A 15348-nucleotide genomic window follows, 5' to 3' on the forward strand; every position below is an offset into this window, starting at 1 on the left:
TGCTCCGCGGCATGTGGGATCCTCCCGGACCAAGGCTCAAACCCGTGTCCCCTGCACTGTCAGGCAGATTCTTAACCACTGCGCCACCAGGGAAGTCCAAGCCTACCATTTCTTATTCACTATGCTCTGCTGCTTCTTCTCTGGGTCACTTACTGAGACACCCCCTGCCTTCTATCCAGAGAGAAGTTTGGGAATCAGAAGCAGCCTATGGAGATGGTGCCACGTATCCCGGATAGCTGTGTCTGGATTATTCTCTGCTAACCAGGCCTCTTGATAATGAAAGCAGCCATGGCAAAGAGCTCCTGACTCCTTGGCCCAGCACACTTTTGTGATACTTACCTGAGAAATGGGGTCCAAGTGCTGTCTGGGAAAAGACCTTGCCCCACATGATTTCAGACTGAGGGCTTCTTAGGGAAAAAACAAATGTGGGCCGAGGTATGTTTGCTGGGAAGTCATTTGGGAGCCAACTGGCCTCATTCTGTGACACCAAAGTGGATACAGAGCATCTGCTTTCACTTCTGTTTTGGGGTCCAGAGCCTGTGCTGGATTCTCTTGGAGAGATAAAGAACCAGTCCAAGGAAAGCATTCAGCTACCACCTGAAGGGTTAGAGTTTGCAAATCCCACGCTGGGGCAGCGGACCAGGGCTCCTTTGCAGGTAGGTCTAGTGGCGTTTTTGAGGAAGTGGGTTGGGTCATCAGATTGAGAGGGACAATGGGTTTGAAGTGGAAATATAGAAAGAAAAGAGGACCAAAGGGATAGAGGGACATTGAGAGGAAGAGAGGCTTCCCTTGAAACTTTCTGCAGACCCACTGTGAGACACTTCCCATCCTCAGAGGAAATGAGTGTCTCTCCTGGCTCTTCAATAAAACAACAGCTTTACCTCCATCTGGGTCAGTGTGTATAGAGGTTGGGAAGATGGGGTGGTGGTACCCAGGAAGGACCCAGCACCTCTTTCCTGATTGCCCAGGTGGGAACAAGGGCCTCAGGAGGGTGGAGATGAGGGTGGAGAGTAAAATAATAGATGGAAGGAGGATGTGACTCCCAAGAGCGTACAACTCGAGTCCTTGAGTCACTCAGCACGACGGTTTCCTTGCCCTTTCCCCTGCCATGTGGCTAGAGAGACAACCATGCTGCCTAGTTCCCAGAAGCAGCATTCAGATCAGCATGCATGCGGATGGTGGCCCCTGGGGGCATGACACGTGGATTTGTTTGTATCGCTGTATAACAGTACCACAATTTAGTGGATCAAACAATACTAATTTATTTTCTTACAGTTCTGTAGGTCAGAAGTCCAAAATCATTTTCACGAGGCTGAAATCAAGGTGTCAGCGAGCCCATGCTCCTTTTGAAGGCTGTAGGGGAGAATCTGTCTCCTCGTCTTCTCCAGCTTCTAGGAGCTGCCTGCATCATTGACTCGTGGCTGCTTCCTTCATCTTCAAAGCCAGCATCGTAGCATCTTCTCTCTGACCTCTGCTTTCTTCCTTGCTTCTTCTTATTCTGACTCTGATCTTCCTGCTTCCCTCTTAAAATGACCTTTGTGATTCCATTGGCCTCAACCAGATAATCCGGGATAATCACACCAAGTTTAACGACTTTCACAAAGTCCCTTTTACCATGTAAGGTGACATACTCACAAAACAGGGCATCTGGATATAGGCATATTCGGCGGGGACATTATTCAGCCTACCATAAGGTGCATAGTCTGTGCAGATGCCTGTGGAGGCCCTGGGAAGGGACTTCTCCGCCCTTGTTGGTGAGGCTGGCTTTGGACTTGGGCCATGTAGCCCTGCTTCCTAGGCACGGGCTTCCCAGGTTCCTCTTCCCAGCCTCCACACCCACTGAACTGAAGGTTGCGTTCCCTAATCAGTTGTTAGGAACAAATTTCACACTCCTTTACTCAATCTTTCCCAAGGATGACTCTGTCTCCTGGAGGCTCTTGTGCAGAGAGGTCCCGCTCACATCAGCCCTCTGATGTTTCGATATCCCATGTTTTGATATGTTACAAAACATATCAGAAAGCCCATGTGTGTCTGGATCCTTAGGGTGGATACACATTAGAACCCTTGAGCTAGGATCCTTCTGCCGTCATGACTCAAGATAACATTTTCTCAGGCTGAAAATATACACCAGTAAAGCAACCTGTTGATCTGTTTATTTTCAATAAAGTAACTAATAATTTTGAGGGGGCAAGATTTAAGCAAAACCTACATGATATCAATTGTAATAAATTATTATCTTAACTATGCAGTTTGGAAAAATTATGTTTGGCATTATGTAAATGCAGCCTTTTCCAATAATATAAAGCGTTTATTCTATTAAAAATTTATTACTTTAAGGTAAATAGCAGATTTGTCAAAACCAAATCAGTATTAATACAGATACTACTATTAATACTGATAACAATGATAATAAGATCCTCACATAAACAATGAATGTTATGCTCTAGTCTCATGGCCCTGTTGGCCCATGCACAAACCAGGAATGCTAAGTGGCGGCCACATCTATCCTGCTTCATGTTCCAACACCTGATTATCTAGGGTTAGGATAAAGTGGCTGAATAGATATCACCTTCTGGTGCTCTTTTTAAAAACAATATAATACAAAGAACTGTCATGGGGATGCACAATTGGGACATCATTTTCAAGTCCAGACTCCCAGTAGAAAGAGGTTCTTTCTGCCAGTGCACCATCCCAACACACACACACACACACACACACACACACACACACACACACACAGAGTCATTGCAGGGCTCAGGGAACACTGGTCTCACAAAGAGGATGAATCTAACAGAGATTAGAGGTACACAAAAAGAGTAGAGAAACAGATGGCTGCAGCCCCTCCTTCTGAGGTTAAAATGAGAAGACTAGGAAATATCTCTGATTAGTAGCAAGTAAGAACCCAAATTAAGAAAAGGACCTCTCCATGAAAGCCATACTTAGAAGGACAAAAAGAACCTGAATCACCCAGAAGAAAATGGAAACTAGACCAGAGCTATTATCCTTTCATCTTTCACATGAGGAAACTGATGCTAATATCAGGAACCTCACTACAACCTTTAATGTCACCCTTCTGTAACCAGTTTTCATTCTAAAGCAGGGTCCAATTATTCATAATGTAAGGACTACAAGTAGCTACACAATCGTCAAAGGTCAACAAGGGCCAGTATTTTTCATTTCATATTCTCAGTTCATGAGCTCTGAGCTCTATTCACAAAGGTCAACAAAATGCCAGTCTGAAATCTTTAGTCAATTTCAGACTAATGTATAAAGCCTCCTCTGGGTATTATTATGTAAGGATGACTGGATCAGGTTAACTGTGCTCATCTACTAGAACCTTGGATCTTGTGCCCAAAGTAGGAAAACACAAGGAAGTAGCATCTATCATGGAATTCTGCCTTAGGGAGTTTTATAGTTCTCTTTAGGTCGCATTAGATACCTCCTCTCTAGATACACAGGACATGAGCTAATTAGGGGCCCATGAGCTGCACTAGTTTGCTTAGAAGAATGAAGGGAGAAGAGTCTCCTGGAGTCCTTTAAAGGTTGGGATCTAGGGAAATGAAGAGAAGAGGAAAATGTGAGGGGAATTTGGAGTAAGAGGATAATACGAAAGTTTTCCATTTGCAGGATCTGCTACATATTTAAATGCTAGGTGTGAGTGTTTTTATTGGAGTGAGGGGGCTCACAGAAAATTAGTAACATTCCACACTTCAGCCAGTATGGAGCAGAGAAATGAGAGAAATTCTGGGAGGTGAGAACAAGAGTTCGGTAGGAGCCAGAAGTGACCAGGAGAGCATGAGCCCTCCGGGAAGTAACAAATTTAGGGAGGCTTTGGACTTCCCACCACATGTGGGTTACAGCCAGATTGCATTTCCTCCACTTCAAGAGACTGCGTGGCCTCAGTGGACATCTGAATTACACTCATTTCATGAAAGTCAGCCTCAGCTTTTTAAAGAAAGTATGTTTTACAAACCTCATGCAGCAAAGGTGAGTTACAAATCCATGGTGCCATGTTATCATGACCTGGGCAAGAAGGGGGGGGGGGTCCAGATGCTGTGGTTGAAGCTTGGAAAGAACATGGACAGGGCAGCAGGGAAGGAAATAGACTAGAACTGAGGGAAAGTGGGAGAAACATAGGGAACGCCGTAAGCGAAAGTGGAGACAAGTGATACCACGATGGTGGTAACAGCATGAGGATTCATTTTGGGGAGTGATGGCGTGGTGGAAAAGCAGGCGGAGTTGCTGCGGATTCTCTGATCATCAGGTTGAAAAATTTTGAAGGGGGGAAGAACATTTCCAAAAATGAACTATCATTTTTGGAAACTCAGCTTAGTTTTGGCCATGATTTGAGCCAGTCGTGGTGATTCAAGTTTGTTAATCTTTCTAAATATTACAATCTGTGGCAAAGTGAAAGAAGTTTTCTGACAGATTGAGTTACTTTTTTACTGAGTAACATGGGAAATCTGTCAGTGAAGCCAGTAAGTTTCAGACTTCTGAATGAAAGGCAATTAATAATGTATCTAGCAGATGAACAAAGCCAGCCAATGTAATTACTGTAGACCTTGAGAAATTGGCTGAAAACATTCAGGCACACTATTTGAAGAAAGAAAATCTCCCCTACTCCAAGCCACACTAAATCAACAACAAAAAAGTCATTTTAGAATCTCTCTTTCTGAAGGGAAGTAAACTTGTGTCAGGAAGATCCATTTTAACAGCCTTCAAAATAACTGGGTAGGCAGTCAAGTAAACCTTAAGATGTTCTCTTGATGAATGAATCCTTTAATATTATGAAATGTGCCTCTTTATTGCTAATAATATTCCTTGTTTGGAAATCTGATATTAATACTGTCACTTCAACTATCTTTGGATTAGTGTTCACTTGGGATATTTTTTCCATCCGTTTGCTTTGAAAAGAATCAGCTTTATTGAAGTACAATTTACATACAAAATATTCACTAATTTTAGGAATATTACTTGAAGAGTTTTGATCAATGAATACAGCCATTAACCACTATCATGGTTATGATATAGAATATTTCCTTCACCCCATCAAGTCCCATCTTGCCCTTTAATGTCACTTTCCTCCCCGTATCCCTGAACCCTGTCAACCACTGATCTGCTCTCTATTCCTATGGTTTTGCCTTTTTAGGGTTCCATGCAAATGGAATCGTACAGCATGTAGTATTTTGCATCGTGCATGTGTAAGATTCCACCTGTTCCACATCCTCACCAACACACTAATTCCTTTCAATTTTAGCTGTTACTCCTTTTGGTTTTAGCTAACCTAGTGGGTCTGTATTAGTACCTCATTGTGGTTTTAATGGACATCCTCCTAACACTAATGATGTTGAGGACCTCTTTATGTGCTTATTTACTCCTTACCGTTTGCTTATATTAATTTTAAGTGTATTCAAATCTTTTTTCCCTTTTTAATTGGGTTATAAGACTTTTTTATATATCTCGATTACAAGTCCAGATAAATGCTTTGCAAATATTTTATCCGAACCTGTGACTTGACTTCATTTTGTTTACAGAGTTTTCGGAGAACAAATGTTTTTAATTTTAACAAAGTCCAATTAAATTTTTTTTCTTTTGCAGTTTGTACTGTTTTGTCCTACTTAAAAATCTTTACCTAATTTGAGTCTCTAAACTTTCTCTTAAGTTTTCTTATGGAATTTTAATAGTTTTGACTCCTACCTTTAGGTCCATGATTCATTTGAAATAAAATACATGGTATGTGTTAAGATTTGAGGTTTTTAAGATATAGATAGCTGATGTTTCCAGTATCATTTGTTGAAAAGATTATCCTTGTTGGATTACCTTGGCAGTTTTGTCAAAAATCAATTAAATATATCATATATATTCTGTTCCATTGAACTAGGTATCTATCTTACACCAGTACGACACTGCTTTCATTAGTGTAGTTTATAATAAGGCTTGAATTCAGGTTGTACAAACCCTCCAACTTTCTTCTTCTTTATCAAAATTGTTCTGGCAATTCTAGGTTCTGTGAATTTCCATAAAGATAAGAGTTTCCTTGTCTACAAAAGAGTATTTTAAATGTCAGCAAAAAGTCTGTGGGGATTTTATCTGGGATTATATTGAAAATGTGGTTCAATTTGGGGAAAATTGAAATCTTAATGACAGTCTTCTGAGCCAGGAACATGATATATCTCTCCATTTATTTTTAGTCTTATTTAAGTTCTCTCAGAAATGTTTTATTGTTTTCAGCACATAGTCTTGCATAAATTTTGTTAGACTTATAGCTGAATACTTCATATTTTTAATTCTCTTGAGAGTGACATTTTTAAAAATTTCAGTTGCTTGTTTGTTTCCTGGTGTATAGAAATACAATTAATTTTTGTATATTGACTTTGGATTCTATGAGTTTCCTAAATTTATTTATTAGCTCTAGTTTGCTATTTTAGATTCCATAGAATTTGCTACATAGATGGTCATGTTGTCTGTGAATAAGTACAGTTTCATTTCAGTTCTCCAATTTGTATGTCTTTTATTTCTTTTTCTTGCCTCATTTCACTGAACAGAACCTCTAATATGAAGTTGAATAGGAGGGGTGAGCAATTGCCTTGTTCTCAGTTGTAAGAGGAAAACATGCAGTCTCTCACAACTATACTGATGTTAGCTGTTGAAAGCTGTCCTTTATCGTGATGATAAAGTCTATTCTTAGGTTACTGAAATGTTTTTATCATGAACAGATGCTGATTTTTTTTCCAGTAATTTTTCTGCATCTATTAAGAGAATTTTTCAATGTTAAACCAATCTTGCAATTTGGGGGTAAAGTCCACTTAGTCATAGCTTATAGTTACATAAATATGTATATATTCCTTGACTAACTTTTTTATGTTTTGTTAAGGATTTTTGCGTGTATGCTCATCTGAATATTTATCTATTGTTTTCATCTCTTATAACTGTTTGGCTGATTGTGATGTTAGTGTAAAGCTTTCTTCATAAAGTGAGTTGGAAAGTATAGCTTCCTCTTCTATTTTCTGGAAGAATTTATGCAGACTCACTTTTGTTCCTTAAACGTTTGCTAGAATTCGCTAGTGAAGCCATCTACTCTGGGAGTGTTTCTCTGCCGGAAGGTTTTTACTCTGGTGAGGCTATTCAGCTTATTTCTCCTTGGGTGACCTTTAGTAGTCTGTGTCTTTTAAAGGATGTGTCCATTTTGTTAAAATTGTCATATTTATTGGTTTATAGACTTGTTGGTGATATTCCCTTATGAGTCTTGCAGTGTCTGTAGCATCTGTGGTGATGTCCTTCTTTTATTTCTGATATTGGTAATTTAGCTCTTTTCCCCCTATTTTTGGATCAATCTGGCTAGAATTTCTTGCATTTTATTGATGTTTGTCACAGGACCAGGTTTAGATTCCATTGATTTTCTCTATTATATTCTGCTTTCTATTTCATTGATTTCTGCCCAAATCTCTATTATTACCCTGTCGTTACTTTGAGTTTAATGACTTTTCTTTTCCTGGTTTCTTTAAAGTGAGATATAAGAACACTGGCTTAAGAACTTCTTTGTTTTCAATTCTGTATATTTCCCTCAAAGTAACTGTAAATTTTGATGAGTTATGTTTTCATTCTCTGTCAATTCATAATTTTTTCTAATCACTAATCACTCATTTTCTAATCACTCGTTTCATTGCTTTTTTGACCCATGAATTATCTAGAAGTGTGTTTTTCAATTTCCAAATATTTTGACATTTTCCACATATCCATTAGCTGTTGATTTCTAGTCATTATGACAAAAGAACATGTTTAGCATGATTACAATCCTTCTAAATTTGATGAGTTTTTTTTTATGGCCAAGAATATGGCCCATCTTTGTAAATGTTTTGTGGGTACATAAAAATAGTGTGTATTCTACTTTTATTTCTGGTGGTATGTTTTATAAACCTCAACTAGGGCAAGTTAAAGTCATATACATACATATTCATTTTCTGCCTACTTTCTATTAATTATCGAGAAGAATGTTGAAGGCTGCAACTATAACTTTGGATTTTTCAAATTTTTCCTTTTACTTCTATTAGTTTTTGTTTCATGCATTTTGAAGCTCTGTTATAAAGTCCATTTACATTTAAGGTTATTATGTCCTCTTGATATAGTGATCATTTTTTTTACTACAAAATCTCTCTCTTTGTCCCTGATCATATTTCTTGTTCTTAAATTTACTTTGATACTAATAAAACATCTCCAGAATTTTTTATTAGGGTTTTCATGATATACATTTTTTATCCTTTTAATTTTGGCCCGTCTGTGTCTTTAGATATATGGATAGTATTTTTTAAATCTACCTAAAAATCTTTCCCTTGTAATTGGAATGTTTGGATCATGTGCAAATAATGGGATAATTGATAGGATTGTGATTAAATCTGTCACCTTGATATTCATTTTCTATTTGTCCTATCTCTTGTTCATTCCTTTTTCCTCAATTTTCTGATTTATTTTAATTAATTATATATATTTAATGATTAGATTTGATCTCTACAACTAGCTTTTTATGTATAATTCATTGGTTTTATTTTTTGTGGGTACCCTCAGGTTTACAACACACATCTTTAACATACCACATTCTGCCTGCCAGTACTGTTACATCATTCTTTATACATCGAATGAATCTTGAAACAGACTTCTTCCATTTCCCCTCTGATCTTTTATGTTATTTTTATCATGCGTTTCATTTCTTCGTATGTTTTGAACCATACAATACATTAGGTTTTTTTGGTTTTGAACAATTTTCTTCTAAAGAGACTAAAATGAGAAAAAAATGTCTTTTATATTTATCCACTTACTTATAATCTCTAAGCCTCTTCATTCCTTTTTTTAGATTCAGATTTCCATCTCTTATTTTTCTCCTAACTGAAAAACTTTCCTTAAGAGGTCTTATAGTACAGACTTGCTGGAAATTACTTTTTAAATTTTGGCTTAACTAAAAAAGCTTTGGCTTTGCCTTCATTTCTAAAAGATCTTTTTGCCAAGTATAGAATTTTCAGCTAACATTTTTTGATCCTGTTCTTTAAAGACATTTTGCCATTGTTTTCTGGCTTGCACTATTTTCTGCTAAGAAATATGCTGTCATTCTTATCTTTGTTCCTCTATACTTAACAGGTCTCTTCCTTTCTGGCTGCTTTTGAAATTATCTTTTATTCATTGGTTTCCAGGAATTTGATTATGATATCACTTGGGATGATTTTCTTTATGATTCCTTTATAGGAGTTTGTTGAACTTCTTGAATGTGTAGCTTTATATGTTTCGTCAAATTTGTAAAACTTTGTTAATTTCCCCATTTTTTTCTGTTTCTCCTTCTCTCCTTTTGGAACTCCAACTATATGTTTACTAAACTGTTTGATATTGTCACTCAAGTCACTGACTCACTGAAATTATTATTTTTTCTCTCTGTACTTCATTTTGGATGCTTCCATTACTATGTCTTCAAAATAACTAATTTTTTAAAAGTTAGTGACTATTTCATCTAATTCTATCCTGTGTACTATCCATTTTAGATGTTATATTTTTCAACTTTATAAGTTCCCTTTCATTTTGTTTTAATCTTTCATTTCTTTATCATAATCATGTTTCTCCTCTACCTTCTTGAACATACGGAGCATATTTACAATAATTGTCTTAACATTCTTCTTGTTGGCTAGTCCCGTCATGTCTGTCATTTGTGTCTGTGTCTACTGGATTTTTTTTCTTATGGTTATAGGTTATAGTTTCCTGTTTTCTCACATATCTAATAATATTTGGTGGCGGGCGTGGGGGGGATGCAGGATATCATGAAGTTTACAATTTGGTTTGGGACGCTAGATTTCTTCATTTTTCTTTGTACAGTTTTGACTTTTTGTAGTTCACACTCAATATTATTTGAAATCAGCGTGATCCTTTGAGGCATGCATCTATGCCTTGTTAGGGCATGCCAGAGCACCGTGCAGTTTAAGGCTGATTTCATCCCACTATTAAGGCAGTACCTTTTTGTGGACTCTACTTGCTCAGTCATTTATTACCTGCCTTTCTACTCTGGCCAGTGGGCACATGAACTATTCTCAGCTCGGTGTGGACTCTGGGATTTGTTCTGTCTATAGCTTTTCAGTGAGTGATTTTTTTTTTTTTTCCTCCAGCCTTGGGTATTTTCCTCTCCTGCATATGGGGATCAATACCCAGTGAAATAGTTAAGGTATTATCTCCACAAATATCCAGACCTTTCTTTACGGAATTCGCTCCTCTATGGCATTCTTTCCTGAAGATTCTAGTCAACTCTGCCCCCATGAAAGGGACAAAGCCAGGGGGAGAGGAGTGGGGAGGAGGAAAGAAAAAAAAAAAAGAAAGGGACAAAGCCTCCAAACTTTGTCCTCCCAACTCAGAAAGACTGGTTGGCTCTGTTTGGGTTCCTCTTCCCTTTGCTACACCCTAAAATTTTATCCAGATAGTGAGCTGATGCCATTATATGGATCACCTCATTTGTTTTTATTTTCTTGGGAATCACAGTGCTGCACTGCCTTTTGTCCAATGTCTGAAATCCACTGTCTAATATATATACTGTCCAGTTTTCTAGTTGTTCAAGGGAAAACCATTACTGTATCATGAGAAGAAGCAGAAACAAAAACCTCCTCATAAAGAGCTTTAATGAGGGCTATAAGGATCTTTGACTTTATCTCAAATGTAAATATAAGTCACTGTAAGATATTAAGAAAGAAGATGGCGTAGTCAGAGCAAAATTAGGAGAAGGGTTTGGACACTTTCTCTAGGACTTTGTCAGTGTTCATCCTTTGAGAGGAAACAGAGCTTGACATCAGTCCGAGAAAGGGAACTTTGATGCAGTAAAACAAACAAACAAACATACACTGCATTTGGAGTTAGAATGCTTAAAGAGAGTGAGTCCTGGTTCTGCCAGCTACTAATTATGTTGCCTTAGAAATTTTAATGAGTTAATAACTTAGTAGGTGACACAGGTCAATGAACTTGTTTCTTCACCAGCAAAATGATGGTAAAACCTACTTTCTCACAGGCGTCCTGGGAGAAGCAGTCGGACGTAAGAATGGTCAGATTAATAGAAGTCAGGATGTGAGAGTTCTAATTGCATTTGAGCCACTAATGTGCTGTGTCAACTGCAAGTGTGGAAAGATTACCATTGGCAGGGACCTTATAATTAATTAATTTTAATACCTTTAATTTATGAATAAGAAAATTCAGACCTGAACTTTTCTATGTAATTTATCACTTTTTTCACTGATAAAATTATTCCAAGATTTCAGGATTTGGAAATGAAAGCATCTTCCAGAATTCAAGTTTTGACAAACAAAAATGCAAAGTTTTATTCATATTTTAAAGGGTAAAAGAAAGGCTCTTAGTATAGGCTATGACTTCATTGCAAACATATAGTCAAGGTGACCCTAAATTCTTTTGCTTATGAATATGGGTGATAAAGTTGGGAACTGGCTAGGAATGTGGAGGGAAGGCAAATAGCTCACTTCCCCCCGGAGAAAGTATGAATTAGTGATAAGAAGCACAGTGCTAAATATTTTCCATATCCTATACCACTATTTAGAAGAAATAAATTGAAATGTCATCATAAACTAAAGATACAACTACTATCAAACACTTAAAATATTTGTGAGAAAACTTGAGATGGGAATTCAGTGGAATCCCAAAGTCAAACTGTAATTCTATTAAGAAAGTTTGGTTAAGACCTGCTTTTATGGTTTCTAGCTTAGTGGCAAGCCATAGTCCCTTTGTACTTATAATATTAAACTGATACTTTATATCATTTACCCTCTTACCTCTCTTCATTAAAAGTGAGTTTTTATAGTTTCTGCTTCCAGGAATATGAAGTAAGTATACTTTTCCCTATTTCACCTGCTAAGTACAATTAAGTATAAGATATAAAATAAATGTAAGAATACTTTGAAAGATAGAGAGAAGGTGGTGGTCAGGGTGGGATCTCAGGATCTAAGGACCAATATAGAGGTGTCCTCTTGCATTGTACATCCCAATTGGAAGTGAAGAAGTCAGAAACCTGTAAACACCAAAGGATACAGACAACACCCCCCCAAATCCCACTTTCTCTGCCAAAAGACCAGAAAGTGGGGAGTCTCTCACCAGCAAAGTGTGAGTGGGGAGCCTAGACTTCCATCCTCACCAGGCCTTAACGAGATGACCCAAACTCCTGCTGGGGTAGTTTCAGAGAAGGCTAAGTAGGAGGCTGAATTTTATCAAACCCAGTAGTAATGAGGGGCCTTCCACCACCCAGCTGTAGTGATGTCAGAGGAAGCTGAGTAGAGAGTCAGAACTCTCACCCCTGCTCAGCATGGGATCATTAGAGGCCAAGTGGGGAGAGTACTGGACCTTCCTATCCCTCCAGCCAAGTTAAGATACTTAGCTGGGAGTGAAAATTCCCACAGCTACCCAGCACTAACAAGCTTCCTCTCCCCTCAGTATCAAAGAAGGGAACCTGGCTGTCTGTTCCCACCCAGAAGTAATGAGGCAGTCTCCTCCACATTTCTCCTTCAAGAGTGGTGCCAGAGAAAGCAGCTAAAACAAGAGGTTTAAATAATCCAGACTTTCGGGCTTCCCTGGTGGGGCAGTGGTTGAGAGTCTGCCTGCCGATGCAGGGGACACGGGTTCGTGCCCCAGTCCGGGAAGATCCCACGTGCCGCAGAGCGGCTGGGCCCGTGAGCCATGGCCACTGAGCCTGTGCGTCTGGAGCCTGTGCTCCGCAAGGGGAGAGGCCACAACAGTGAGAGGCCCGCGTACCGCAAAAAAAATAAATAAATAAATAAGTAAATAATCCAGACTTTCATAACTCAGTCCCCCAAATGTCCAGGTTTCAATAGAAAAATTACTCACCATACTGAGAATCAGGAGAATCTCAAGCTGAATAAAAAGACAATCAATAGATGCCAACACCAGGATGGTAGATACAAGAATTACCTGTCAAAGATTTAAAGCAGTCATCATACAAATGCATCGATGAACAATTATGAACATGATTGAAACAAATAAAAAACACAGATCCTCAGCAAAGAAGTAGAAAATACAAAGAATACCTAAATGGAAATTTAGAACTAAAAATACAATAACAGAAATTAAAAACTCAGAGGACCATATGAGGAGCAGAATGGAGGGAACAGAGAAAAGGAGGCATAAAAGGATGATAGAACAATAGGAATTACTCAATCTGAGCATCAACAAGGATAAGACACACTGAGAAAAGGAAATGAACAAAGCCGCAGAGACCTGGGAGACTGTCATGATTTATCGTATGTGGCTACTTGCCTAAGCCATAGTATCCAGATCACTTGTCAAACATTATTTTAGATATTTTTGTGAAGGTATTTTTTAGATAAGATTAACATTTAAATCAGTAGACTTTGAGTGAAGCAAATTACTCCCCATAATGTGAGTGGGCTGCATGCAATCATTTGAAGGTCTTAATAGAAAAAAAGGTTACCTCCCCTGATAAACAGGGAATTCTGCCAGCAAACAACTTTGGATTTGAGCTGCAACCCTTGCCTGGGTACCCTGCAGATTCTGGATTTGCAAAACCTCCACAAATATGTGTGTCAACTCCTTAAAATCTCTCTAGGTAGGTAGATAGATAGAGATAGGCAGGAAAGAGGGCTGAAAAAGTACTGAAAGAAATGATGGTGGAAAACTTTACAAATTTAGCAAAAGACATAAAATACAGATTCAAGAAACTGAGTAGAACCCAAACAGGATAAACTCAAAGAAATCCACACCAAGAAATGGTAGAGTCAAATTTCTGCAAACTAGAGACAAAGACAACATCTGTAAAGCAGTGAATAAGGAAATGATACCTTTTCTATAGGGGAAAAATAATTCAAATGACAATGGATTTCTCCGACCAGATATCACGGAAGCCAGAAGGAAGTGCCACAGTATTTTTCAAGGGCTAAAAGAAAAGAAATATTAAGCAGAAACCAACCATACTGGCATCTTGATTTTGGACTTCTAGCCTCCAGATGATGAGAGCACAATTTCTGTTGTTTAAACCACTCAGTTATATTTTGTCATGGTAGCCTGAGCTGCCTACCCAGGGAGAAAGTGGGTTTAGGGTACACAGGGTTTCTCTATTATTTCTAACAACTTCATGTGAATCATCTTCAAACATCTCAAAATAAAAAGTTTAATTAAAAAGAATAAAATTTTACATAAATACCCTGAAAATCGATCTTGTTTTAAAACTGTTTTTAGAATGTCTTTGCATTCCATAATACCTCCCATTCATATGGTTCTTGACATTGTTCCAGGTGTTTTTAGACAATACCTCTCACCAGAACTTGGTTACCTGCTGGGCAGCCACTGTTGCCCTTTTAGACATGAGGAATCTGCAACTTCTAGACGTGAGCTAGCTGGAAAATAGTTGCATAACAAATAAAGAGTTGAGGCTTTGGCCCTGACTCAGGGACTTCTTCCATTACAACTAGACTACCTTGGAATCACGAGTTTGCCTAGCCATCGAAGAGGATGAACTACCTCTATATCCCTAAGAATACAGTGAAAATCAATGTAGAATTATATAGGAATATATTAGGTCCAGGCCGACAGTATCAGGAGCAGTGTGACTCTCCAAATCCCAAGGAGTAGTCAAAGTTGACTTGACTGGTCCTTGATTGAAGATGCATCTGGACAGGACACCTCTGAGAAGGCAGAGGAAGTGCAGGTTCAAGGGCTTCATGAGCACACAAGAGTTAACTTCCAGTTAGTTATTCTAGCTCCAGCCCTCCAGATGAGGCTTTCCTGTGCACACCCTCTGCATGTAGAACTTGTAGAAAAAACTGTCTCCACAGAATACGTTCAAGTATAACTATGTAAGGAATGTATGGGGGAAAGTAGTGATTCTCTGTTTGCTTTTCATTAGGAATGGATTCCTGGTATTCACTGTCCCAAGCAGAAAATCAAGGCTGGTTCCTAAAAACCAACTGTCTTCACTTTGTGGGCCTCGGCCAGGTTTATAGAAAATATTATGTGATGCAAAAATAATGGAGCTGGGCTTAGAGTCCTCTAACTCCAGCTGCACTCCCTGTGTTGGGAATCGATTTGAATGGCAGGTTCTACCTTTCAGCCAAGAGCCCAAGGTTTTATTTAGCATTTGAGAATTCAGGACAGAAAGAACTTCCCGGGTAATTGTTATTTTGTGAAAACACACAGTAAGCTAAATTTACTGTAGCAAGAGCCCATTGAAATGTAGAAATCAGTGTGTGTATGTGTGACAAGTCATGGCACTTGGCTCACTGTTATTACTTTAATTTCCTTTTTCAGGCTATAAACCACCAAGGTGCTTTGACAAGAGGCTTGTTAAATGTAGAT

General features: G+C 38.4%; 1 long non-coding RNA gene across 1 annotated transcript in view; it reads left to right on the forward strand.

The window, feature by feature from the left end:
• Positions 1-15348, forward strand: part of LOC116750420 — a 30450-nt gene that overhangs the window by 14306 nt on the left and 796 nt on the right. The window lies entirely within an intron of this gene.

Source organism: Phocoena sinus, chromosome 3 (genome assembly GCF_008692025.1).
Source record: "Phocoena sinus isolate mPhoSin1 chromosome 3, mPhoSin1.pri, whole genome shotgun sequence".
Lineage (NCBI taxonomy): Eukaryota > Metazoa > Chordata > Mammalia > Artiodactyla > Phocoenidae > Phocoena > Phocoena sinus.